This window comes from Podarcis cretensis (genome assembly GCF_951804945.1).
Source record: "Podarcis cretensis genome assembly, chromosome: Z".
NCBI classification, from domain to species: domain Eukaryota; kingdom Metazoa; phylum Chordata; class Lepidosauria; order Squamata; family Lacertidae; genus Podarcis; species Podarcis cretensis.
This window is the reverse complement of record NC_137184.1, coordinates 10,025,604-10,052,185: the sequence shown is the minus strand read 5'-3', so window position 1 is coordinate 10,052,185 and position 26,582 is coordinate 10,025,604. Positions and strand designations below refer to the sequence as shown.

The following is a 26,582-nucleotide window of genomic DNA, read 5'->3' as shown; positions in this document are numbered from 1 at the left end:
CCCACATTTGAGAGCCAGCCTAGTGTAGTGGTTAAGAGCGGTAGACTCGTAATCTGGTGAACTGGGTTCGCTTCCCCGCTCCTCCATCTGCAGCTGCTGGGTGACCTTGGGCCAGTCACACTTGTCTGAAGTCTCTCAGCCCCACTCACCTCACAGAGTGTTTGTTGTGGGGGAGGAAGGGAAAGGAGATTGCTAGCCTTCGGGTAGTGATAAAGCGGGATATCAAATCCAAACTCTCTTCTTGATCTTGCCACACTCATAGATGTCATATACATGTATACATCTGCCACCTTGAGCCAATTACAACCTCTCAGCTTAACCTACCTCACATGGTTGTTGTAAAGAAAAAAATGTGTGAGGGAAGGGATCATGTAGAACACCTACAACAGATAAATGGAATTAAATAAAAATTTAGCTGTAAACTGCCTTGAGTCCCTGTCAGGGAAAAAGGCAGGGAACAACAATGGAAACTGAGAAAAATCAGGAACCTACAAGACAGGAAATCCTACTGAGCTCAGTAGGGCATAGTTCTAAGTAAAAATGTTTAGGATTGCAGTATAAGGCTGCCCAATTGCTATGCCATTCGGTGGGATTTCATTTCTTCACGTGCCAAGTTCGACATAGTGTACAAAACATTTCCTCGACTAAAGTTTGGCTTTCATAATGTGTTTTTTCTCCTCTTACTTTTCTACATTATATGCTCTCTCTTTATTTGGAAATACAGTGCTTTTTTCTAAAAAAAATGTTTAGGGATACTCTCATTTTCCTACTCATATTGAAATACTGCCCCTCAATGAGGCCAAACTTAGATTCACAAAATATTTAGGGGTATGCGCCCCCCCCAAAAGCACTGGGGAAATACAACTCTGCATTGCTATGTTTTGTAATTTTGATTGCGTTTTTTCTTGTTTGTACTTTCAATTTTACTATTATGTACTGAGTTGAACAGGATCCAAAACGCAGCAGTCTGATTGGTCCTAGAACAATAGGATTCAGAATGCAGCAGTATGATTGGTCCGCAGGAGCCACCCAATCCAGCTCCAGGTGGAAGTGAATTCACAACCTGATTGGCCTACAGGAGAATCCTGGAGTTAGCCAATCACGTGGGGCCCATTGTGTAAATAATGTATATAAAGCAGATATTGTGGGGGAATTTCCATTCCTCCTCACCACTATGAGCTGAATAAAGAGAATGAAATCCACTCTCGATTCCGAGTACCGTATATTTCATTTACATTAATAAAAAACTTCATTTTTCAACCACAGGTTGTAAATATATTTAGTGGCCTGCATTTCTGTTCTTCAATGATTCTTTGTTTCATTAAGCATCCCTACCTCCAGCTACAGGCCTGCTTTTGCTTCTGTTTATTTAGAAACTGGCCCAGTGATTGAAATATAATCCCATAATGTGCTTGCCATGTGCCACCGTGACCAAAGGCTGCAACTTTTGTTGCTGCACATTTTTGTTTAGCTTGGCATAATTTAATTCTAAAACTTGCCAGTTGAACCTCTTGCCTTCCCTAAAGCCCAGCTTTTATTTTATTTTTCAGTCTGTCGAAGCTGATACAGTTTCTTCTCCAGGCTTTCTGCTGTGGTGCTTGGCTGCCCTCTAGCAGTGACAGATATATTTATTTATTTTTGGCCAGAATCAATTCAACCACAATACAACTGATGGTGATCACACAATTGCCTCATTTTCTCATATGATGTTTGGGCACATGTGGCTCATATATTAATCACCCCACATGCTCTTCCTACCAGCTTGTGATTCCCTGACGATGTTCTATCATATCTGCCAACACCTTACGTTGTGTTGCTCCTTTGTGAGCTGATTTAGGAGCTGATTTTTGTGAGTGTTTCTGTATGGTCCAGTGGATAGTGTGTTGGAGTTTGATTGGGTTGATGAAGAAAGGAGGAAGGCCCAGGTTTAGATCTTTGTTTAGCTGTAGTGGGAAAGGATTTTGAGGCAGACATCCTGACCCACACCTAGCAGAATCAGCAAGAGGGCCCACAAACACAGCAGGGCTTGTGTGCCACATTTTGAAGTACAGTACTGTATCTGGGATGCAGGTGGCACTGTGGGTTAAACCACAGAGCCTAGGACTTGCCGATCAGAAGGTCGGCGGTTCGAATCCCCGCAATGGGCACATCAAAGTGCAAGTAGATAAATAGGTACCGCTCCGGTGGGAAGGTAAACGGCGTTTCCGTGCGCTGCTCTGGTTCGCCAGAAGCGGCTTAGTCATGCTGGCCACATGACCCGGAAGCTGTACGCTGGCTCCCTCGGCCAATAAAGTGAGATGAGTGCCGCAACCCCAGAGTCGGTTACGACTGGACCTAATGGTCCGGGGTCCCTTTACCTTTACCTTTACTGTATCTAACGTCATGCACATTACCATTGTTAACGGAGAAATCTGAGGGCTCCCTTGGACAAAAAAACCCCAAGGACACCAGCCAGGAATACCAGAGCAAAACAGCAGTCAGTAGGCTTGGTCTTTATTGAAGACTGTCGCAACAGGACTCCCACCTGCCACAAGGTGGAACAAGATGGAAGCCCCGAACAAAAGAGCCCCCAAACTTTTATTAGCTGCTTATCCCCATGTTACATGCACACCCAAACTACATCACTCATACATCACGGTTACATCATGAAAGGGGAGTTCTGGTGGCAGTAATCTGAGCATCCTGGACCCTGCCCCATGGTTCTCCTTGCCCTCCACCAAACACCCATCAAGTGTAACAAAAGAGATATTTACATTTCCCCATTTCCCAGCCAAGTTAATCACACCTTTTTGTCTTCATCTGGGTTTGTTATTTCTGGAATGGCTACCTGTCTGGGACTCAGGTGTCAGGATGCCAGGGATTATCACTCAGGCAGAGGGGCTGCTGAGTAGCTGAGCTCACATGTCTATATGAATTTCTTAAGTTTTCCCTGTGAGCCAGTACATAGATACATTTATCAGTGAATTGTTACATTTGATATTGTGCAGCAAAGGCATTTTGAATAGATAGGAAGAAACTGTGATGAAGTGTTTTGTGGGGACAAATCACAAAAGTCACAAAAGTGATTGTGCTGATTTTGGTAGTGGGCTGCATGTGCATGATATCTGCTGGAGGGGCAACCCCCCCACCTATACATAAATTCCTGCAACACCATCAAAACGAGTGCTGGTAAGGAGGTTATTTAAGACTAGAGTCTAACATAATTGAATTGCTTCACTGCTTAGTCAAGAAGATTATTGCAATTGTGCCCATTGTTTTCTGGAACTTGTCTCTGATAACTCACTGCTGGTCACTATTCCCACCCCACCCCCACCTTTTAAAATACCGATTTTATTTATTTTAATGGAACAGAAGGTAAATTTTGAGAAAACAATTGTTACCACAGTAAACAACAAACAATTTTTCCTGATAAAACTACAGACTTTTATCATACCATGTGTTACAAGTTTCATTTGATTCCTCTAAGAGATCAAGCCACATTTTCCTATGAGTACTGGGTGGATTCCTGCCATAGTCTGAACAATTTATGTATTCAATAAACATTTGCCATATGTTATAAAGTAAATATGAATTGTGTTTGCCCTTTGCTTGTCACGATTTTGGAGAATTGGGAATGTTTCTTCTAATTTACTAGTTTGAGTTAGATAGAGTTGTCATTCTTCAGGTTTTTTTTATCAGGATGATTGGTCCATCACCACAACATACTCTTTTTGAAGGGAGCTTCAGGATTCTATTCCAACCCTGAAGAGCTTCTACCAGTCAGTGTAAACAATACTGAACTACATGGGCCAATGCTCTGACTCAATATAAGACAGCTTCCTCTGTCTCTCTCCCTCTCTGTCACCCTCGACTCTAGCCTGGTCATTTTATATATAGTTGAACCCCTGGCAGTGGGATTTAGAGGACACCATCACCTTGCTGGTAACAGACTCCAAATTATTTTTAATATGATTTGAACTTTTTGGTTTCCATGCTTATTCAGTATCCAGCTATAGCCTGAAACCCAAACAATACATCATGAGAAATTTGTGGCACCCCCTTCTCCCTTGCACATAGAAAATTAGCAGGTCATGGAGTGGCTAGGTCAAATTACTTCACTTTGAGAGATAGCTTTCTATGTGAACTTTTTTTTTTGAGGGGGGAATGGAGGAATATTCATGGACCCTTTATTGGGTCCATGCACCACATAATAGCCCTTAATTCAAGGCACTGGGTCAGCAAAACCTCCTTCTTTTAATTATTTTTGAGACTGGAAGCAAGTATGAAATGGATTTTATATCTGCCAGTTAATTAGCACCCAGAAAACAAAGACTGCTGGAGGATGAAAAAGCACTAATTAACAGGCTCCTTTTGGACTTTTTGGGGTGGAAAAAAAAGAACAAACTTGTGATGACTGGGACTGAAGATTGGGAAAACACTGCTGAGCAGACTGAGAAATAGCTGGATAGTATATTGAAACACAGCTAGATGTTATCCTGGAGTGTATATTTTGAATACAGTGGTACCTTGGTTTATGAATTTAATCCGTTCCGGAAGTACGTTCTTAAACCAAAACCGTTCTTAAAGTGAAGCGTGCTTTCCCTAATGAGGCCTCCCGCTGCTGGTGCCCTTTCACTGTTTGGATTCTGTTCTTAGACTGAGGTAAAGTTCTCAAACCGGGATACTACTTCCAGTTTTGTGGAGTTTGTAAACCAAATCGTTCTTAAACCGGACTGTTCTTAAACCGAGGTACCACTGTACTTTGAATAATCTTTATGTACATAATTGGTAGATGGAGAATTGGAAGCCCTTCTTATATCTTATCTCTCTTTCTTCTATGAATTCTAATTCTTGTTTTCTTCTGCTAACTCTATATTTATGTTTTATTCTTTGAAGTTTCCTATTTTGGATTAATGAGGATACACACAAGATGGTAATGAGTGGAAGATAAAGGGCCCTGAGTGAGGGAAAGGGTAGAGAAGATCTTTGAAGGTGGGAGGCTGGGGAGAAAAGGGAGAAGCTCCCAAGTGGAGGCTGTGAGGGCTCACCCTTCTTGTGTGGAATAAAGGTAAAGACACAGCCTTGATAGAGGGCTTTGTATTAATTTATACTTCATCATATTTCTCTTATTCTATCTTTTCTCTCTGCTTTATTTTAATTTAGCTTCGTTTGGCTTTTATTGTATTCTCTTAGGTTGATGTGCAGACCAGTGAGGGTGGGGATGTCTGCACATGATGTCTGTACAGTGGTACCTCGGGTTAAGTACTTAATTGGTTCCGGAGGTCTGTTCTTAACCTGAAACTGTTCTTAAGCTGAAGCACCACTTTAGCTAATGGGGCCTGCTGCTGCTGCCGTGCCGCCGGAGCACGATCTCTGTTCTTATCCTGAAGTTCTTAACCTGAAGCACTATTTCTGGGTTAGCGGAGTGTGTAACCTGAAGCATATGTAACCTGAAGCGTATGTAACCTGAAGCGTATGTAACCCAAGGTACCACTGTACTGTAATCTGATTTGTTTCCCCGCAATGAACTCCTGTTCACTGAATATGTGATTTTGTAATTTTTTTTACAGCATTCGTGATTGAAGCTGTGTTTCTGGAGTTGTTACAAGCATTGCTGCAATTATTTCATTGCGTTGGGTCACCTTTTGATCTTATACTTTGTATTTATATGTTGCTTTATAGTCCTCTTCTCTATAAAATTACTATCAATTAATGGTGAAATAACCTCTGGTTGAAAACGCATGTGCGTTTCAACGTTTACCTAAAGCGGGACCAAAAAATGTTAAGCTGCTAGGAGCTTGCTAAAGGCCGAAATTCAACTTGTAAAGCTGGCACTCAGAAAAAAGCTTCACCCGTTGAATTCCTGCCTACTGGGCCTCCAAGTCCAGAGCGTGAGTAGAAACGCGTCAACGTTCAGTAGTGCAAACAATCATCCTCCACAGTAGAGGAGGATGATTTTGGGGCGTGTGTGCTTGCGGAGGCTGAGGGGTCGGGATGAGGCCTTGACCAGCGAGAGGAGCCAACGAGCTCTAAAGCGGAGCCGATTCAGCTCTTTAAAAACAAGGTCTAAGACGCGCCCGCCCGCTTCGCGCGTCGTTCGCAAGAGCGCATGCTCCCAAACTATGAAAGAAAAATCCTCCCAAAGGAAACACCGAGACTCTCCTATCATTTTTTTTTTTTTTGCGTGAGCGCAGGCACTTGGCTGTGCGCACGCGCACCCGTCGCACCTCCCCGAAGGTCAATCTTTCTTTCTCCCCCCCCAAAAAACCACACCCCTAGCATTGCCCTTTTTCCGCTCCGCCTCTTCTCCCCCGGCTACTTCGATGATTGGTCCCTTTCCTGGTTATCACTGTCAACGGAACTCTCTTTTTTTTGGTTTGTTTCTCATTTTTATTTTCTGGGTTGGCATCAGCCGCTCGCCCGTATTCCTTCCGCCTCCTCCCCTCCCCTGCTTGGAGTGAGGCGATTTTCTCTGCGCGCGCGCGTGTGTGTGCGTGTGTGCGGTCGGTTTTTTTGCGACAGGACGTTGCGGCTCTTCTTCCCACCGCCCCCCTCCCCTCCTCCGTCAGTAGGGGGCGGGGAAACCCCGTGTAAGGGGTGGCCGCCATCTTGGACAGAGTGTGTTGTGCCGAGCGGATTGAAAGGAGCAGAGGAGGGGCGGTGGCGAGTGGCAGTAACAGCAGCGAGGGACGAGTGGGGGTGGGGGAAAAAGAAAGAAAGGAGAGGAGCTCGCTGCGCGCGCGCAGACACAGGCCCCCACCTCCCCACCCACAATACCCAGAGCACGCGTAAGGCGGTGGTGGGGCCGGCGCCAGACCGAGTCTCGAACCCGGAACGAGAAGGGGAGGAGACCTCCCTTGTTGCTGCCGCCACAGCCGGAACCAAGCTGCCCAGTCACCAGTCCCTCGGACCCAGGTAGGTTTGTCGAGGCCTAGCCGGGTTTCAAGGCCTCGCGAGGGGTTGCCTGGCAACCGGAGGCGGGGTGGGGGGGCACTTGACCCCTCCCTCTCTTGGCTGGGTGGTGGTGAAGGGGGGCTTTTGAGGGAAGGGTCTGCGGTGAGTCTTGAGGGCGGCTAGGCCTCCTCCTCCTCCTTTGTATTGCGTGTTAGAGGCCTGCGGGTGCCCAGGCCTCCCCTCCCTGCTCACCGCTTTGCAGGTGGGCCCACCACACCCAGCTCCAGAGGAAAGGGGGAGGCCTCCGCCCGTGCAAAACCGCCGCTCACGTTTGCCTCCCTTGGAGATGTGCCCTTTTCCTCTCTCTTAACTTGGCGGGGTGGGATTGAAAGACTCCCACCCCGATCCCTTCCCGTTTCGCCCCCGCCCCTACCTGTGCATGTTTATTCGGGTGTTGCTCTTGCACAGGTGTTGCCCTCCCGGATAAGGTGGGCTGGATCCGGACTTGGTCCTGTTCAGAGCAAGCCCCACCATAATCCTGCGGGGCTTCAGCATCGTTGATTTCAATTGCCAGCTTGAGCTCAATGGGCCTGAGTCAGGGGGAGGATGTGAGGAAGAGCCCTGCTGGATGAGGCCCAGGGAGGCCTATGTAGCCCAGCCTCTCTTTCTCACAGGGGCTAAGGGGATGCTTCTGGGAAGGCTACAAGCAGGGTCCGAGTTCAACAGCCCTCATTCCTTCTTGTCACCCCCAGCAACTGGTGTTCAGAAGCGTACTTGCTCCCAAGAGTAGGGAAGGAACATAGCCATTGATAATCCTACCTTTCATAAATGTGCCTAATCCTCTTTTAAAGCCAACTCAAGAGGCCACCACTACCTCTTGAGGTGAGAATTCCATAGTTCAGCTCTGGGCTGTGTGAAGAAATGATTTTGTTCTGCTCTGTCTGGGCTTTCCCAATACTTAAGTTCTAGTATTTTATGAGAGAGGGAGAAAGACTTCCTCTTTTATCCATTTTCTCCACATCAGCCTTTGTAAGTATTGAAGATGCATATCCCACTGGGCTCGATGAGCCTTGTCTCCCCACATCCCCGTGAAAAAAAGTAAGGGTTGCAGCCTAACATGACTACTCCTGGCTTTAATAGATGCTCCTCTGTGTGGTATTTGCTTCTTGCACTACACAGACTGTGGGAAAATGAGCAGGTTCTCGTCAACAGATTCTAAGTTGTTGAGCCCTGTGTCTCAAATATTGATAAGTGCCTTGTAGAGTGAACAATGCTGCTACTAGGGAATGTGGTGCTCACTCTGGGTGTATTGGTGGGTGGTCTTTATTCCCATGGAATCTAGGTGTATTGTTAAGTGTAACTGCCCTGCTAGAGGGTGGAATATGTTTGCGTGTAGCTTATATAGGCCTAATTTCTTGCAGGGGGCAAGGAGGAAAAAAATAGGGAAAGTGGGTGGCAGAAAGAGAGAGAGAAAGGGGTACCTCCACCAATCTTTTCTTTTTGATGTGGCCCATTTTGGCTCTGGGTTTACCAGTTGCCAGTGTACAGGCTCTTTTGATTACTTCTGAGCCCTTGACAGAAAAAAAGGTTGTTCACCCATATATGGCAAACTTCTTCTTATTTGAACTCTTTATGTGGGTCTTGAGGTCAGCCCATCTCTAAGTCTAAGGGGATAATATGACACAAATCCAATAGATGTGTATCTGATTTGTATGCAGATTAATGATAGGTGCTTATTTCTATAACAATTTTGTTATATGCACCTGTAAGTGTCAGGGTGTGTCTGAGGCACATCACCATTTATGACCAGTCTGCTTGAAAAGGCATTGTGGAAAGGCCTGTTATGCAAATGCGTAAGACAGGCATTGCAGACATAGCACTCTATGTGAATGCGTGTGTGTTTCATGCATGATGTTTTAATACATGGTGATAGTCTCTGTGATAATGAGAAAAGCTTGTGTGCCTTTAATTTGCACATTTGTACAGTTATATGCACTGGGAATCTATTATGCAGGGGAACATTGTGCAAATTTCCCTTGTTTGTTATCTAGACAGCGTGTGTGTCCATGCACACATGCACACAATTTATAGCTCTGTAAAAGTGCTCATTATGTGCTAGTTGTATTATGCTGGCATACAACACAGTGAAGAATGTGCATTTTATCTGTGGCTTGAATAACAAATAGAAAATGTCTGAGATAGCGTAGTTGGGCTGCAGCCCTATACCCACTCACCTGGGAGTAAGCCCAAATGAACTTAATTGGAATAGATTTGCATAGAATTGAACTGTAAAATTTGGATCTGAACTTAAAAGGGTACCAAGTGGCAGTATGTGCATCATTTACTAGCGCTCTAATTTTCACAGTTTAGGTTGTGCAATCCTTACTATATAACTAACTGTAGTAGTACTTCCTCAGTAAGAGAAATAGCAGATTAAGTGCTTCTGTTTCTTAATGTTTAGGATGAACTGGGTGCATTCCTCCCTCTCTCATACTGTATGTAAACAGTAGATCCTTAATGAGGGATAGGCTTTGCTTGTTTATACACTCACTTTTTCCTATGAGCATTCAGGATGAATGTAAGTAAGCCTTTAATATGTACACTTTAAGTTGAAATTGACATGGCAGTCGATTGCTAATAATGAAAAGGAATTATTATTTCATATTAGAGAGAGCAAAGTTTTGCTTTATGGCTTTGTATAGTTAGAAAGAGAGTTTAATGTTGCAAGGGGAAATCCTGGAATATATTTTTCACTCTATCAGCAGGGTCTTTTAGAAAGCTTCATAGAAGGGAACTCGCCAACAAGTTTGATTTATGGTTGCTAAGGCATCCACATTTACCCTGCTTACATGCAGTTTTTTTCTCCTTCCACTGAAATGGCTGCTTTCTAATGAAATACTCAAAAGAAATCTCATTGAACTCAGATTCTAAGAACTCATGCTTATGTGAAATCCTTTGAGTTAGTTTCAGGAACTTCAACGGACACGAAAAAGAATCAAACGAGAATTGTCATCTGTGCATCCTAGATGTGTGTGCATCCTGGAGTGTGACTGCGTGTATGTGTGAGAATAGCTTCCTCCTGTATCTGCCTTTCCATGGGATATCTGCCTTAAACTCTGCATTTTGGGGAAACCTTGTCAGATTCAATTGCTGTGCCTCCATCTTTATGTCTGTGCTTAGAAATGGAAGTGACTACATGTATTTTAGTTTAGTTGGTAATGAGCGTCTTGATTTTCACACAGCACTAAGCCATAGTTTATTAAACTCTGATTTATTAAACCATGGCTTAGCAATGGACTGCCAATTAACTAGAATTTGAAGCCTTTATTTATTGGCTTACAAACCTGGTGTTAAGTGTGAACAGCAGGATTTTTTTGCCCATTCCACACTAGATGCTCACCTAGCTAAAGGCATGAGGTAAGAGCAGTAGTAAGCCATGGTTTGTTCAATCATCTGTGGGACAACTCATGGCTAACTTGTGTTATTAGTCAAAACAAAATAAAAAAATTCCTTCCAGTAGCACCTTAAAGACCAACTAAGTTAGTACTTGGTATGAGCTTTCGTGTTATTAGCTAAGGCTTTAGTGAACCATGGCTTAGCATTATGTACAAACGTGGCCAGTGCTAGAGAGTTCATATTTTCCCCTATACTGATGTATGTGTTGTGGATGCATAACATTTAACATTCATAACATTTATTTGGATCATAAACTTTCTAAAAGGACAGTGGTGCTGTTACTACAGGCATACTTATGCAACGGCCATGCTTTTATACAGAGTTCTTATCTAAAACTGCTTTTTTAAGCACAATTGGGAATAAATTACATTGAGCCAGTGTTAGAAACTGAGATATGAAAGCTAGGAGCTAAATGGCACCTTAAACCTAGATTATGGGCGCAACAACAGAATGTCTAGGCATACTTTTTTTATAACAAGAATACAAAGCTAAAAATGAATGAGTGGCTAGAAGTGGGGAAGCAGAAAAGGTCCTCCTTTCCTTCCACTCTGCAGACAAACCCTGGATTCTCTCTGTACCCCCTTTCCTTCATATAAATATATCTTATATGAAGAGCCAGTGTGGTGTAGTGGTTAAGAGCGATGGACTCGTAATCTGGGGAACCGGGATTGCCTCTCTGCTCCTCCACATGCAGCTGCTGGGTGACCTTGGGCTAGTCACACTTCTTTGAAGTCTCTCAGACCCACTTACCTCACAGAGTGTTTGTTGCGGGGAGGAAGGGAAAGGAGAATGTTAGCCACTTTGAGACTCCTTCGGGTTGTGATAAAGCGGGATATCAAATCCAAACTCTTCTTCTTTTTCTTCTTCTTCTTGGCACCACAATTAAAGCATATTAAATGCCTATATAACTGATGGCAGAGACATCCACCTTGAGTGTCCAGTTCGCAAACCTAAGACTTAAGGGTCCTTCAATGATCCCACTCCAAAATGTGTTCTGATTTTAAGCATCACTGTTAAGAGTCTGAGATAGATAACACTTTAACATTCACTACTTAAACCATCATAACTAACTGACTAGTATATTTCAAATTAAATGTTTTACTTGGGAGGAAGCCCCATTGAACTTGGTAGGGATTTACTTCTGAGTAACAGTGGCAATTTTAATCTGAAATCTTAGACGCAGTACTGCACCCAGAACTCAGAAACTGCTCGTGTTCATGAAAGTCTCGTCGCAAAATGCACCTGGAACAATGGGAGTTTCGAACGCTGCATTGGGCTTGGTAGGACTTGAATAAGAATAGAGCTGCAAGTTGATTTAAGAGTACAGTGGTACCTCGGGTTACATACGCTTCAGGTTACATACGCTTCAGGTTACAGACTTCGCTAACTCAGAAATAGTTCCTCGAATTAAGAACTTAGCTTCTGGAGGAGAACAGAAATCGCGCAGCAACAGCGCGGTGGCAGCAAGAGGCCCCATTAGCTAAAGTGCTTCAGGTTAAGAACAGACCCCCAGAACAAATTAAGTTCTTAACGCGAGGTACCACTGTACAGGAGAACATTATTTCAAGTAATACTTGCTGCTTGAAATTTCTGAAGTTACACATTGGCCACACCCTAAGCTGCAGTTTAATGTAAAAGTATGTATCGTCCTGTGCCACTTCCATCACACAGGTTGAAGGTTCATATGCTGGAATGCTCCTTCACGTGCACTTATTCTCTCCCCCTTTCCCAGTGAAAAATGTCAGGATGAACCCAGCTTTTCTCCCAACATGCTAGTTTCTACAAAAGGAATCTCCTCCTCCATCTAACTTATGATCCTCTCCTCTCCTCTGCCAAGGTAGTTTAATGCGGACACAGGTTTTACAGTCTCAAAGAGAACAGTGTCTGTGATGTGTGCACATGTTGCCAGAATCTTATGCCAAACAGAATGCAACAGATGAATGTATTCTTTCCTGAGGTGTAAGTCAGTCAAAACATTCTTGCATGCTGTGGGAATCTTAATTCACTTTCCTTCAACAGCTCTGATTTGTGTATCATATATATTTAGAATATATACAGCTCCTTTCAACCACTTGTCAAAGATAGTAGGAGTTGCAATCCTACAAAGTCCTGAAGGGCTGCAGTTTACCTGTCTTATGTTCTCTTCTCCAGGAGTTAATGACTTCATTTGGATTTCATGGTAAACAGTGAAAGGGTTTGTGCGTTCTTGCTGCAGCTGGAGGGAGGAGCTTTCACTTACGTTTTTGATTAACCACAGTTTAGAGTCCAAACTCTAAACAGTGGTTAATCTTAACTGTGATTTGTTGGAACTACAAGCGAGTTTCATAAAGAACGTTTTGGTGTTGGCTTGTTATAAATCATAGTTAAGCTGGTTGCATTTGGGAGACAAATGCTAAGCTGCGCTTAATTAAAATAAAATGGAAGTGAAAGCTTCCAGATTATTCATTGTAGCTGTGCTAGAGGGGGAAGTGCAGGAACCTAAGCTTGTTCCTGTTGCAATAATAGTTATATCCTGACAACCTAAAGTAGCCAATAAAAAATGACATTGTGTATTTATTAGCAGCCATAAGGGTACAGCACCAGGTAATAGTTAAAAATCACCTTATGTCATGGATATGCTCCCCAAAATTCCTCAGTACAGTACAGTACCTCATGTTACGTTTCCTTCATGTTACATTCTTTCAGGTTATGTCCCGTGGCAACCCGGAAGTACCGGAAAGGGTTACTTCTGGGTTTTGCCGCATGCGCACAAGCGCCAAATCGCACCACATACCTGCGCAGATACGGCGATTCAGGTTGCGCTCTTTTCAGGTTGCGAATGGGCCTCCAGAACGGATCCCGTTCGCAACCAGAGGTACCACTGTCACAACTACAGTTTCTGCACATTGTTAGGCTGTGGTCATAGTAAAATCCCCTTGAATTCAGTGAGTTTCAGTCCTATTTGGTAAGGTAAGAATCCCCAGTAGTGTTAACTGGGATCAAAAATTGGACATGTTTGAGGCCTTTGTTAACACATTCAGTCAGTATTTGCTTTGTTTAGCAGTATTTGTTAATGACTGACCTGGAAACAAAAGTATTGATTTAGCCTATTAACTGAGGGTGGCTCCTCTGAAGAGGAATAGTGTTAATGTTGGTAATTAAAGGATGACCACTATCTAGGATTGCTTTGTACTAATGTTTAAAAGACAATCTTATGTATGAAACAGAATAGAGGCCCTAAGATCAATTAATGCTGATGTTCCCAAATTGTGGCTTATGAGCTTCATTCAGGTGGTCTGTGAATGTTCATAGTGATTTTCAATTTTATTTTTATTGCTTCTGTTATTTCTTATATTGTATTTTTTGTGTTACAATTTAAATTCTGCGGAATTTCAGTTGTCATACAATAAAATGCGATATAAGAAATAAAAATCAACAAAAAAAATTGAAAATTATACAGCATCTAGCACAACACATTAAAATTGTTACAATGTACATAAAAAATCATTAAATGGTCTGCTAATACACTTGGCCATATTCAAGAGGTCCATGGGGGAAACAAGTTTGGGAGCTCCTGATTTAGTGCTTATGAATGCAACTCAGAAGTAAAAAGGTGTATGTATGGAACAGAAGATGCTTTTGAAGATTTTTCCTCTACCAAGATATTCTGATAATCTTCAGAGTTGGTGTTTATTTGTCTTGTGAGTGACTGCTGCAAAAAGTTAACAAAACCAAGTGTCATATGATACTCCCAATACGGACTAGCCTCAGTTGGTGTCATTCATAAATACAGCAGGCTGTCATGTGTAACAATAAAACACTGACTTCGCTGTGGTATAGTGCGCATGCTCTTCAGTGCAAAATTGATGAATTCAAATCAGGTGATGGAACAGGATCTTGTGCTTAATAGCTGAAGTTTGCTCTTGTGGAAATGTCTGAGTAGAAATTGAGGATGACATAAGAGCAAACTTTGAAGTTGCTGGTTTATCATAGCTATATAGTGGTACCTTGGTTCTCAAATGCCTTGGTTCCCAAACACCAAAAACCCGGAAGTAAGTGTTCTGGTTTTTAAATGTTTTCCGGAAGTTGAATGTCCGATGCGGCTGTCGGCTATTGTTTCCGGGGCGCCTGCACCACTCAGAAGTGTGCCTTGGTTTTCGAACATTTCGGAAGTTGAACAGACTTCTGGAACGGATTACGTTTGGTTTGTTTTTGCTATTTATTTTGCATTTTTGTTTCTGAGGCTTTTTGGTTAATTTGTTTTTGTGACTGTGTGGAACCCAGTTCAGCTACTGATTAATTGATTATGTGACTGTCAAAATGAATAAAAGCTCCTCATCCAAACAATGACTATCATCAGTGTAGGTAAGGAAAAAAGTTAATTTTAATTTTTATCATCTGTAATACAGCCTTATTTATTTTATAATACAATATATTGATTATTGCTTTCATTTTATGGATCAGCAGTCTCGTTAGATTGTAAAATTCATGTTAAATTGCTGTTTTAGGGGTTGTTTTTAAGAGTCTGGAACGGATTAATCCATTTTGCATTACTTTCTATGGGAAAGTACGCCTTGTTTTTGGAACGGACTTCCGGAACGGATTAAGTTTGAGAACCAATGTACCAATGTAAGTGATCCAGCAGTTGTACATTCTAGTATTATGTCTATGAGAGGGTATCCCATTTTAAATGATTGCTGGTACCTGCTTCCAGCATTCAAAACTCCGAGAATAAGGAGGACCTTTTTCTGCCTTCCCACTTCCAGCCACTCTGAAGACTGGAAAAGAGACCCTCTTAAGAATATTAGGTGGGCTGGCAGGGGAAGCATGGCTTTGTTTTTTGCAGCCTTCAAATGAGGACTAGACCATATGAAAAATGAATATAAGATTTTAGCTGCAGTTCATTCATTTTCAGCTTTGTATTCTTGTTATAAAAAGTATGTCTAGACATTCCATTGGTGTGCCCATAACCTAGGTTTAAGGTGCCATTTAGCTCCTAGCTTTCTAACACTGCTACTTCATTCTTTTTTCCTTGACAGTTTGCAGCAAAGGAGATACTGCATTCTCCTTGGAAAATTGTAAACTTATTTCAGCAATACATTATACTGGGAGGGGGAGAGCTTATTTAACTTACTCATAGATCTTTTAGTGCTGTAGCTCACATGAATGTGCTCCCCATGGTAACATTAGCGACAATTGAAGTTTGCCTGGGTTTCCCCTTCCACTCACAGTTGTGGCTAATTTTTTATTGGGGGGGGGGATGAAAGGGATGGCATGTTTAGGTGAGAGTGAAGACTTTGGTGGCTTCTTCCACCCAAATTGTACCCTTACCTCCCCCAATAAAAATGTTCTCATCCTGAAGCAAAGTTCTTAACCTGAGGTACTATTTATGGGTTAGCAGAGTCTGTAACCTGAAGCGTCCGTAACCTGAGGTACCACTGTATTCTCTTCTCCCCTGCCCCACCCCAAAAAGAGTCTTTTTAGCATACACAGCCTACTGCTGTCTCTATAGGAGAACGTTGGGGGTGGGCAGGTGTGGCATTTAATGCTGAGTACATCATAGCTGAGGAGTGATGGGTTGCATTTTGAGAGCTCCCCCCCCCCCACTTAGATTTCAGATTATCCTCCATGTTCCCCCTCTTCCCATAATCAGAGTTTTCTATGGGGTGATCAACTTGATTTCTGTGGGGAGCTACTGGGGTGGCAGCTGCTTTTGAGCCTGCAATCATGTGATATTGACTAGTGTGTGTGTGTGTGTGTGTGTGTGTGTGTGTGTGTGAGAGAGAGAGAGAGAGAGAGAGAGAAAGAAGCCCCTTTTCTAGGCCTTGATGCTGCTGGGTTAATGGGCCCCCACTCTGAATCTAGAATGCATAGTGGTTCTTCTTCTTGCTGCTGCTTTGGTTCAGCAGCAGAGCATCTGCTTTGCATGCAAAAGGTCCAAGGTTCAATCCCCAGTGGCGTTTCCAGGTGGGGGCAGGGAAGGTCCCCTTCCTGAAACCCTGGAGAGCTGCTGCCAGCCTATGCAGACGATACTGGGATTGATTGATTGATTGATTGATTGATCTGTGGTATGAACTCAGGCAGCTCCCTATGTTTCCTTTACATTAATTACATTTTCGCTGGCCCCTTTCAGTAAAAAACTAAGAAAATCACGGCTGGATCTGGCCAAAGGCCATCTAACATTTATGCAGGAGTTAAAGGGTTGGGGGCAAATGGGTTGAAATCTTTAAAGCCTTGTTCAGTGGTCCCTCTAACCTCATATTTGAGCTGTGGGGAGGCAACAGAGTAACATTTGGGGGGCAGAATTAAGGGTGCTGCTCTGGCTCAGCATCTGTTGTGAGCTTTGTTGGTTGGGAGCTGCCTTCCCCTTGGAGGCTGTCTGCTCCCTGCCTAAGCTCAGTTAGTCTTGTGCTCCCCTGTGGCATGGAGTTCCAGAGGTGATCTCTGTGCCTAAAATTCCCTGTTGCACCTCATTGATTTCCACACTACTCCACAGACCACCTGATTTGATCAGTCTCTCTCTGTCTGTCTGTCTGTCTGTCTGTCTCTCTCTCTCTCTGCCACACTGCTGAGCAAATCACCTGGTCTGGTATCATGGCAGCAAAAAGAAAAGAAAAAAGGTGCATGGACATTTTGTTTTCGTGCCCACAACATAGGTCTCAGGAGTCCCATGACACCTAGCTTTCCTATCCCAGTTTCTAACACTGCCCTTATGGTCTCCGTGGCAACATGAGCCTTGAAACTAGCTGCCCAAGTGCTACATACTAAATTTCCTTTCTTTGAGGGGAAACTACAGCAGAGATGGTAAAATCACAACATTGAGGTAACCCTAATTACCATTGTCCTGTGCTCCACTAGCATGTAGCAACACTCTTATGTAGAATATAGGGCTATATTAAGCATTGCTTCCATGTTGGCAAAAATCCTACCCATTCATTTTGACTATTTGTAAGTAGCTTATTCTGTTTCAGACCTGGTGGTGGTGGCTGCTCTGATGGAGGCCTTAATTATTTCTGAGTAGATGAGTGGCGCTGATAAGCCAGCCTGGCACTGGCCAGCTTACATCAAACCCACCTAGTATGTGCTGGCTGGAGCTGATGGGAGTTGTAGTTCAAAATGTCTGAATGGTGTCTGGTTGGTGAAGGCTGTGATGAGCATAGGGATGAAAGCAGAAGCCCGTGATAAGCATTGTTCTTTCTCAGGCAGTCGGTGCTGTTGGTTTCATGGGATAGATTGGGAGAGGATTTGTCTAAAGAAAAGTCAAAAGTGCTATTGGCTGCTCATAAAATCATGTTTAGTGTAGCATTTAAACTAAATACGAGAGCTGGACGATACCTGCTTTCCAACATTGTAATAGATCGCCCGCTAAACTTTGTGATATGGTGGTATATTATGATGTTGGAAAGGAGGTGGGGAGGAAGAAGGCAGTTGCTGGTCATGGAGATAATTAGCATCACTGTGTGCATCATCTTCTTCCTGGCAAGGGCAGGTGGGTGGTACTGCCTAAGGCAGTGCACATCAGCTGAGGCACCACATGCCATGGCAGTGTGAAGCCGCCAGCCTCCCTGGAACTGCTAGCTGTGGCTTGCCCTGACAATATCCTCTTGCTGTACAAGTGGTGGCTACTGGAAGCCACCATTCTGCATGGCATGAGAAGGAATGGAGGGAGTAGGCAGCTTGCTACCATTCATACAGCCAGAGAAATAAATGAAGGGGCTGGCTGGCAGGAAAGCGCCACTCCCGAGGCTGGTGGCAGGGCTGCAAAGGGAGGGTTGGAGGGTTGATACTTTGCCTGGTTGGAAATTCTGAAATTGCTCTTGTGATTTTAACTTCAAGCCGGTTTCAAGCAATGTATCAATACATCACCCTGATCTACTAGATATTGCTGAAAAGTGCACCACATCATTCAGACATCATTCCTCTCATAACAGCTCCTGCTATTCTTGGTAGTGGATGAACCAAGTATTACTAGCATGTAATCACTAGCATTGAAGTGAAGCATAGACCTGGAGATGTAGACTATGGAAGAGCAATAGTAGAAACACGACTGAACTATTCTGGGGGAGTTTGGGACAGAATACAAGCAGAATATTTGCAGACTCAAAAGTGATTCAGAAATAAGAGCCCAAGTTTAGTGTATTTTTTTAAAGCACCCTTTTCTCCAAGGATTTCTAAATGCTCTTTAAGCTGAACACAATTGTGCTTCACAGTAGGATTGTAAGAAGCCCTCTTTATGGAATTCATTCGGGTCTAATTCAAAATCCTGTTTTCAGGTTTGAACACAGCTATTGTTTCTGCTGCAGGTATCAAACTGAGTTTCACTTGGAGCTAGTGCTCTCCAGCAGAGAGAAACTGAATAAAACATGGGGATCTAGAAACCAGAAGTAGGGAAGGGGGAAGGGCAGCAAACTGGAGATGTTCTGGTCAGCTTTCTTACTTCCGTTACCCATACTTTACTCTCTTAATTTCTAAAAATGAATGTTATGTGAAGGGACTGGGAAAAAATGAGCTGTGTGTATGGGAGCATAATGTGTGGTAGATATTAATTTGTTCTGAGTTCCTATTTCCCTGGGCTGATGTAGCACCATGGCTTGAGTGCATGAGATAGAAGATAGGAAGTTCCCAGACCAGCCATAAACTCAGCAGGTGGCCTTAGGCAAGGCTGTCTCTTACTCTCTTGGAGGGATAGGGGAATAATAGTTGTAAGGAATCCTCAGAGAATGCAGAAAGTGGTATGTGGAGGGTGATTAGGCACCTCAAGATCCTCTGCAGAAAAGAATATGCTAGGAAATGTAGCCTAAATGTTGGATCAGCCATCCAGTCCCAGCAGAAGTGGAGAAGCAGTAATTAGTGCAAAAAAGAGGAATGGAATTTTGCTGCGTGGAGTCTGCACTGAGTGTACTGGAGAAATGTGCATCCATGTCATCTCAGTTTTGCCTTTTTTTAAAAAAATAAATAAAGATTCTTTCTAAAAAGTGCCTAGCTTGACCATCCTATCAGTGTCAGAAAGCTGGGCCAGAACAAGGTTACCAGTGGTCCAGAGGAAGACTCTTGCCTTCTGTTGGACACAGAATGTAGTATAGTACTAGTTCTACCTTTGACCCCCCCCCCCCTTACAGGGGAGATGAGCTTATGACCAAGCATTGTTATTTGTTCTTCCCTGTGAAATAGTAGCAGTAGCATAAAATAGATATATGCAAATTGGACTATTTCTGCTAAGCTAAATACTTTTTGTGTGTGTGTGGCACAGCACTTAAACTCCCTTGGGCACTCTGCATAGCTGGTCAGCATCTAATCCCTGGTGTCAACATATTCTTTAGCAGGCTTATCTGATCCTAAATCTCTGAAGTGCCTTATTAAGGTGGCAGATTTGCTTATGTTCTAAAATAGGTATTTCATTTTATGTTGTCATAAAATGGGATTGTATATTTGAGGGTAGCTCAGTTGGCCCAAGAGTGGAGTGTAGCTATTTGCATACAAAGCACCCACTACAGTTTAAATACTTAGTGGACTTGGTCTTGTTTTCAAACAACCTTAACCTAGTGTTCAGTATGGTAATCCTAGCCCTGGGGCAATGTTTTGTTAATTCAACATTATACAAAAACTGACTTACTTTGTATACAATAGATAGTATATTTTATATGCATTTCAGCCAAAGGTCCACATTCCCTTCTGGGCAACTTTCCAGAGGCCAAATGTCAGTGGCGGGTGGGGCCAGAGGTAGAGGTGGGCAGAGCAACAAATGTAAATTTTACTTTTGTACAGAAGGCTAGTTCACATTGTCACTCCCTCTCTATCCTTCATTCAGGCAAGGAAAAGGCCTGGATCAGAGTTCAGGGACACACTCCATCGGGGCAAAAATACTCAAGGAGAGTGCAGCAAACAGGGAGCGGTGAGGGATGTTGTCTTGGGAAAGGGGGTGTGGCTGGGAGGGAGTGTGGCCAGGTAGAGAGACTAGATCCAGGGGTGGCCAACTCCCAAGAGACTGCGATCTACTCACAGAGTTAAAAACTGGCAGTGATCTACCCCATTTTTTGGGTTGGGTCAAAGTTGATGAGTTTTTTCAGGGAGGAGGTAAAATTTTGAGCTTTTTTAAGGGGAGCCACAGTTGTTCAGCTTCTTTGGGGGGAGCCAGTGATCTACCACAGACGTCCAGTGATCTACCAGTAGATCACAATCTACCTGTTGGACATGACTAGAGGACTGCATTTAACAACAACAACAACAACAACAACAACAACAACAACATTGTTATTTATACCCTGCCCATCTGGCTGGGTTTCCCCAACCACACTGGGCGACTTCCAGCAAAATATTAAAATATTAAAATACAATAATTTATCAAATATTAAAAGCTTCCGTAAACAGGGCTGCCTTCCGATGTCTTCTGAAAGTCAGATAATTGTTTATTTGTTTGACATCTGATGGGAGGGTGTTCCACAGGGCAGGCGCCACTACCAAGAAGGCCCTCTGCCTGGTTCCCTGTAACTTTGCTTATCGCAGTGAGGGACCCGCCAAAAGGCCCTCGGCGCTGGACCTCAGTGTCCGTGCAGAACAATGGGGGTGGACCTGAGGTTCCTCATCCCTGACTTGGCCGCTTTGAGATGGCAAGTATCTAAACATTCAAAATTGTTTTTAACATGTTAAGGAACTGCTAATGGCTACTAATATTGAAGCATTTGAAAGGTAAAAGATTGTGCACCATAGTATCAATGGGCATGGTTCTTTAGAGCAGTTTAAGCAAAAAAAGTTTCTGCCCTGTTTCTGGCTGTTAACCAGAAGGTTGGTGGTTCAAGCCTAGGCAGGGGCAACTGGGCAAAATTCCTGCATTGCAGGAGGTTGGACAAGATGAACCTTGGGATCCCTTTCATGTCGGAAAACTGTCTGGATACAGCCTGCACTTGCAAGCTCTGGGTGGCTTTTCAGAGACAGAGAGGCAGCAGGAGACCTGAATGAATCCTTGCAGTATATATAGGTAGGTTGCATTGCAGGATAGACTTGCATTGAAAGGTTTGCACTTTTTCTAGGCAAAAGGCACCTTGAAAAACATCTGTTCTTCCAGAGGTTTGGAATCTGGCTGTCCTATCCTAGCCTTAATTCTAAACACTTTGCATTTGTCATAGTCATAGCAATTAGTCACTAACTTGTGCAGCCTTTATTAAGTCCTTTATTAAGTATTGGGTAAATGCTCTTGATGCTCAAGCATGGTTTCAGTTTCACGGTCTTGAATGAAAGTCTTTCAGAATACTTCTCACAGGGAAAGTTGGTAGTAAAAATAGTGGAATTGAGCCTTGAAAATATAATCCATGCTTTCATCAGTTCACCCCTTAGGTTTTCTGAGTTCTCTTCCTGGTCTGCTCTGCTACTGTTTTACCAGGAGGCCTGGCAGGTAGGTACAGTTGGAAAGTCTGCAGTATCTGGGTGTGTTCACTGTGGGAAAAGCTCTCATGACATTGTGTGCTGGAGGAAGAACGAGTTAACAAAGCTGAAGTAGCTTTTTGAAATAAAGGTGTTGGTGAATATGGTAACTTCTGCAAGGAATCTGGTGGAAGAAATGCTGTAAGCTTTAAAATATCACTGTTTGAGCTCTCTATGGACTACTATTTCCTTGCTCATTATAAGATAGGATTTTTGAATACATTGAAGATGGGGAGATAGGATGCACTATAAACTTAAACTCCCACTGTCCCTGGGCTGGATAATTCCTGTTCTTCACCAGCCTTCTCTGATTTCACTCATTGGCTAAAATCACTGACAAGCGGGAACAGCCAGGCTGGCTCATTTCACAGAAATTTATTAGAAGGATGCCTGCTCATTTTGTTTTATAACTTTCTAAGTGGGTTAGGTGCTTTTTTTAAAAAAATGAAAGCTCCAAGCCTGGAGCCCCCAACAAAGGTCTTCATGGGCACCAGGTTGGCAACCCCAGTTTTAAGTGGAGATGCTGTCAGAGATTGAACATGGGACCTTCTGAACTGCACTCCCAATCCTTCTGTCCGTTGACACTCCCATGAGCTTTTTCCCCAGTTCCCCTGAGCTCTGCTGCTCCATTCTTTGCCCCTTGCCTGCTCTGTTGCCCTCCATCATATCCAGGCATAATATAGCCTGGATGGCTCAGTTGGTTAGAGTGTGGCGCTGATAACACCAAGGTTGCAGGTTCGATCCCCATATGGGACAGCTGCATATTCCTACATTGCTGCATATTCCTGCACTGCAGGGGACTGGACTAGATGATCCTCAGGGTACCTTCCAGCTCTACAATCCTATGATTCTATGAAACAATGGAAGCATTACCATGGGAAAAAAGCTTTCATGCATTTGGCTTGTGTCATAATTAATAAATTTGAATCAAAGCTGTGGAGAACCTTAGCTTCCCACTTAACTCTGTGGGTGAGAAGTGCTTTTCTACAACTTGGAGATGTCTTGTAGATGATGTGAAGAAAGTAGACAATAGCTTACTTTTGGAATTATCTCTAGCAGTTGCTTTTCCTCACATTACTTGTCCCAACATGGGATGTCCTCTTATTTGGCAAGCAAATCTGTAAAAATAGAAAGTACTCAATTTTCCCTCCTACTCTGGCTAGATAAAGGAATTTGTTCCAGCTACCTTCCAGAAACCTGGTACTTCTGGGTCAGTGCCTGGGTGGGAGACTGCCTGGGAACTCTGCTCCTTTAAGTTCCACAGTGGATAGAAAGTAAGCTTAGAAACACAATAAGTATATTTGTGGCCTAAAATATGTATTTATTTCATAATACTTGTATACTGCTTGATTGCAATGAAACTTCAAAGCACTTTATAAAATAAATAGGTAAATAAACCCAACTTTGATGTAGCATCCCCACATGGTCACCTGAGTCATGCTGTATTCATACAGGTGACTAGGTCAGTGGCCGTTGAAAGCTTACACTTGTTAAATATTTGTGGTGCTCTGAATTATTGTTGGAGCAGGCCTAGGGAGAAATCTTAGGCATTTGGAAGCTTGGCGCAGACTCCTAGAGGCTAGGTATCTTTACCAGTTCTGCGTATGCTATATCAATAAGGAATGAAAGCATAAGGTGACCTGTTGTATAATCCTGTGCTAATCACATGCGTTTAAAGTTCAACCCTTAGATTTCATTAGAATGTAGTTCCAACTATGCCTTTGATTTGCACTCTTGGTCCAAAAGCTCAATATTTGTATTGGGTCTAGTGTTAGCATACATTGTTAGAGTAGCCCCTCTCAAATTAATCAAGAAGACTGACTCAAGTCCATTAATTTCAATAGGTCTCCTCTACATAGAACTTAGTTGGATGCCACCCATTTGAGTCCTTGTATTTTATAAAATAGAATTGTATATTCTCCTTCCCAAGATGACACAAAGCAACACCCACAAAGCAACAATGGCTGTAGCTAGCCAAGGGAAACATGATTGGCAAAGATAATTAAGGCAACAAAGGAAATCTGATGGCTTTTGCTGGAGTTATGGACAGGGAGGATGCAGCCCTGTGGAGCATCTCAAGTTCTTGAGCTTTAAGTGGCCCAGGAGAGAAGCAGCCTGGAGAAACGGGTGATCCACACTTACACACAAACATTACATATTACTACAAACTGCATGCACTATCTGCTTTCTCAGATTTGTAGTGGGGAAAAGTACAGTGGTGCCCCGCAAGACGAACGCCTCGCAAGACGGAAAACCCGCTAGACGAAAGGGTTTTCCGTTTTGGAGGCGCTTCGCAAAACGAATTTCCCTATGGGCTTGCTTCACAAGACGAAAATGTCTTGCGAGTTCCTGCGGGGTTTTTTCCCCTTTCCCCCCCTTTTCCTAAGCCCTAAGCTGCTTATCAGCTGATCCGCTAAACCGCTAATAGCGCTAATCCGCTAAGCTGTCAATGGGCTTGCTTCGCAAGACGAAAAAACCGCTATACGAAGAGCCTCACGGAACAGATTAATTTCGTCTTGTGAGGCACCACTGTAAATGGCAATTACGGGGTTTACCTCTGTTCACACCAATGTACAGTGGTACCTCGGGTTACATACGCTTCAGGTTACAGACTCCGCTAACCCAGAAATATTACCTTGGGTTAAGAACTTTGCTTCAGGATGAGAACAGAAATCGCATGTTGTCGGCGCAGCGGCAGCAGGAGGTCCCATTAGCTAAAGTGGTGCTTCAGGTTAAGAACAGTTTCAGGTTAAGTACGGACCTCTGGAATGAATTAAGTTCTTAACCCGAGGTACCACTGTACAGGTATGCAGATCTCCTTATTAGTTAATGAACTGTTGCTATTTGTGAGTCACATGAAGGTGGGATGCAGTTTGATGTTTCTCTTCAATCAGTATCAAGGCTATAGAGATGGCTGGTTGAACTTGTGCTACTCTAGCAATGAGGCTGTCTTTTTAGGGATCTGCGATGGTTTTCATTTGAAAACTATGGTGAGGACTTCCTAAAATGTAAGAAGAGGCCACCAACAATTTCCCAGGCATTCCTGGTTGGCTCTTTTAAGCTACCAAACACCAAGACACACAGCCCTGCTTCCCAAGAGCAGCTATTGTGATCTGATTTCATTACAGAATAGATGTGAGATTTGCAAGCTGTTCTGGTACCCTGCATGAGTTGTGTAGCTTCACTCTTCACTCTTTGTAGAAGTGCAGTTAGACCTGCAATTATAAATAAGTGCAGTATAAAATGGGCAGTAAAATTCCTTGTATAGGAAGAATTTCACTTAGGGAATCTTAAATGTGGCTTGGTTTTTATTTTCTACCTCTCCTGGATTTCAGATCATCTATTTAAGAAATGATGTATGTGGGGTACATTGATGTTTCAGAAGCACCAGCATTTCTCTTCTTACTCACTACATGCATTCTGTAAAAAAAGATTACATTAAATTTCACAGGGTGGCTGGTCATGGGGCAAATCTGTTTTACACTGAAGTGTCATTTCAGGCTGAAGAGAATGTTCAAGAGTGGAGTGCAAAGATGTGCCTGGCAACTCTGTTCACTGTATTAAGATGACCACTTTTGATTAGAATTGTTTGATTCAAATTGTAGAGCCTACTTTACAATCTCATTTATGCTAGCTCTTGATTCTTTGTGGAAATAGTTCCCTCATCCATCTGTATGTGAGGGACAAGTGAGTAGTAGTACTTAGTTGGATACAACTCCTTGGTTGCTACACTGGGATAGTCTAGTTAGTCCTGAAAATCTACTATGGCTTTTTGAAGGAATCCTTAAATATAAATTTGTACAGAGAGGCTATTTGTAGCTAAGTAGATAAATAAATTCAGTTTACAAAAAGAACCAGTTAGAAAGAGCATCCAGTAAGCTCTCTGATTCAAGTAACCTCTCTGTGGGTGTTTAAAATAATGAATTCTCAGGTGTTCCTTTCCTCTCTATAAGGAGACTAGGGAATACTTCAATGAAGAGAAGTTTGTAATAGGCTAAGTAAAGCCAGAAGATGTTCAGCCACCCATGAGTAAAACGTATGTTAGGGGCAGCTATGTTAGGTCTGTAGCTATCTTGGTAGTGAAGCTGTGTGACTCTGTTAGCAGTCTAAAAAAGTCTATAGGCAGCTATTATACTTTTAGTTGGCTACTGTTAAGGGATATAGTGCCTTGTAAAATAGCTGTTTATTTGGTTGCCTGTGGTGTTAAAAGTTGCTTCCATGTGGCTGGACTGTGAGAAGCTTTTGAAAAAGTTGATCTCTCATGTAGTTTATAAGTGTCTACCATAGAGATATTTAGATGGTCAAGCTAGTAAATGTTATGGATTATTTGCAAGGCTGCTACAGTTGATACAGGCCAAATACTAAATGTGCAGAGTAGAATCTAGACTGGAGTAAAATGTAGAATGCAGCATCTATGCTGTGGATCAACTCTTTTAAAAATAATGTGCAGAACAGTGCAGAACACCTTTTGTTTGGAAAGAACAGTGATGGTGGAAGTCTGTGCCATCACTGTGGTTGACCTGAGGTTTGCTTCTTGGAAATGGAAGATGGAGCAGTGGTGACAGAGAAAATGTCTACCATTTTGTCTGCAAAATATCATTCCGGCTTGGATGTGACTGTTCATCCTGTCTCTGATAGGCAGATGCTAGCAGGCTGTGGTGAATGACTGCTCATGTCCTTGTTACCTTCTGTGCCGCCTGGGTCTTCAAAGCTTTGTGTGCTATAGTATTGCTGGGGCTGTTACTGATTGTTCAGAAGCTTTAACTGTTCAGAATAAAGAAGTGTTGCACTGTTAGTGTTTTTCCCCCAAAGGGGTTACCTCACAACTGTGGATCCCAAGTGTCCCTTGCAACTTT

At 43.0% G+C, this 26,582-nt stretch overlaps 1 protein-coding gene across 1 annotated transcript in view; it reads left to right on the top strand.

The window, feature by feature from the left end:
- Nucleotides 1–6,576: 6,576 nt before the first annotated feature.
- Nucleotides 6,577–26,582, top strand: part of RAB14 (RAB14, member RAS oncogene family) — a 34,566-nt gene continuing 14,560 nt past the window's right edge. The window contains exon 1 of the mRNA XM_079962267.1: nucleotides 6,577–6,894. The gene's annotated coding sequence lies outside the window, so the exon portion shown is untranslated. The remainder of the gene's footprint in view (nucleotides 6,895–26,582) is intronic.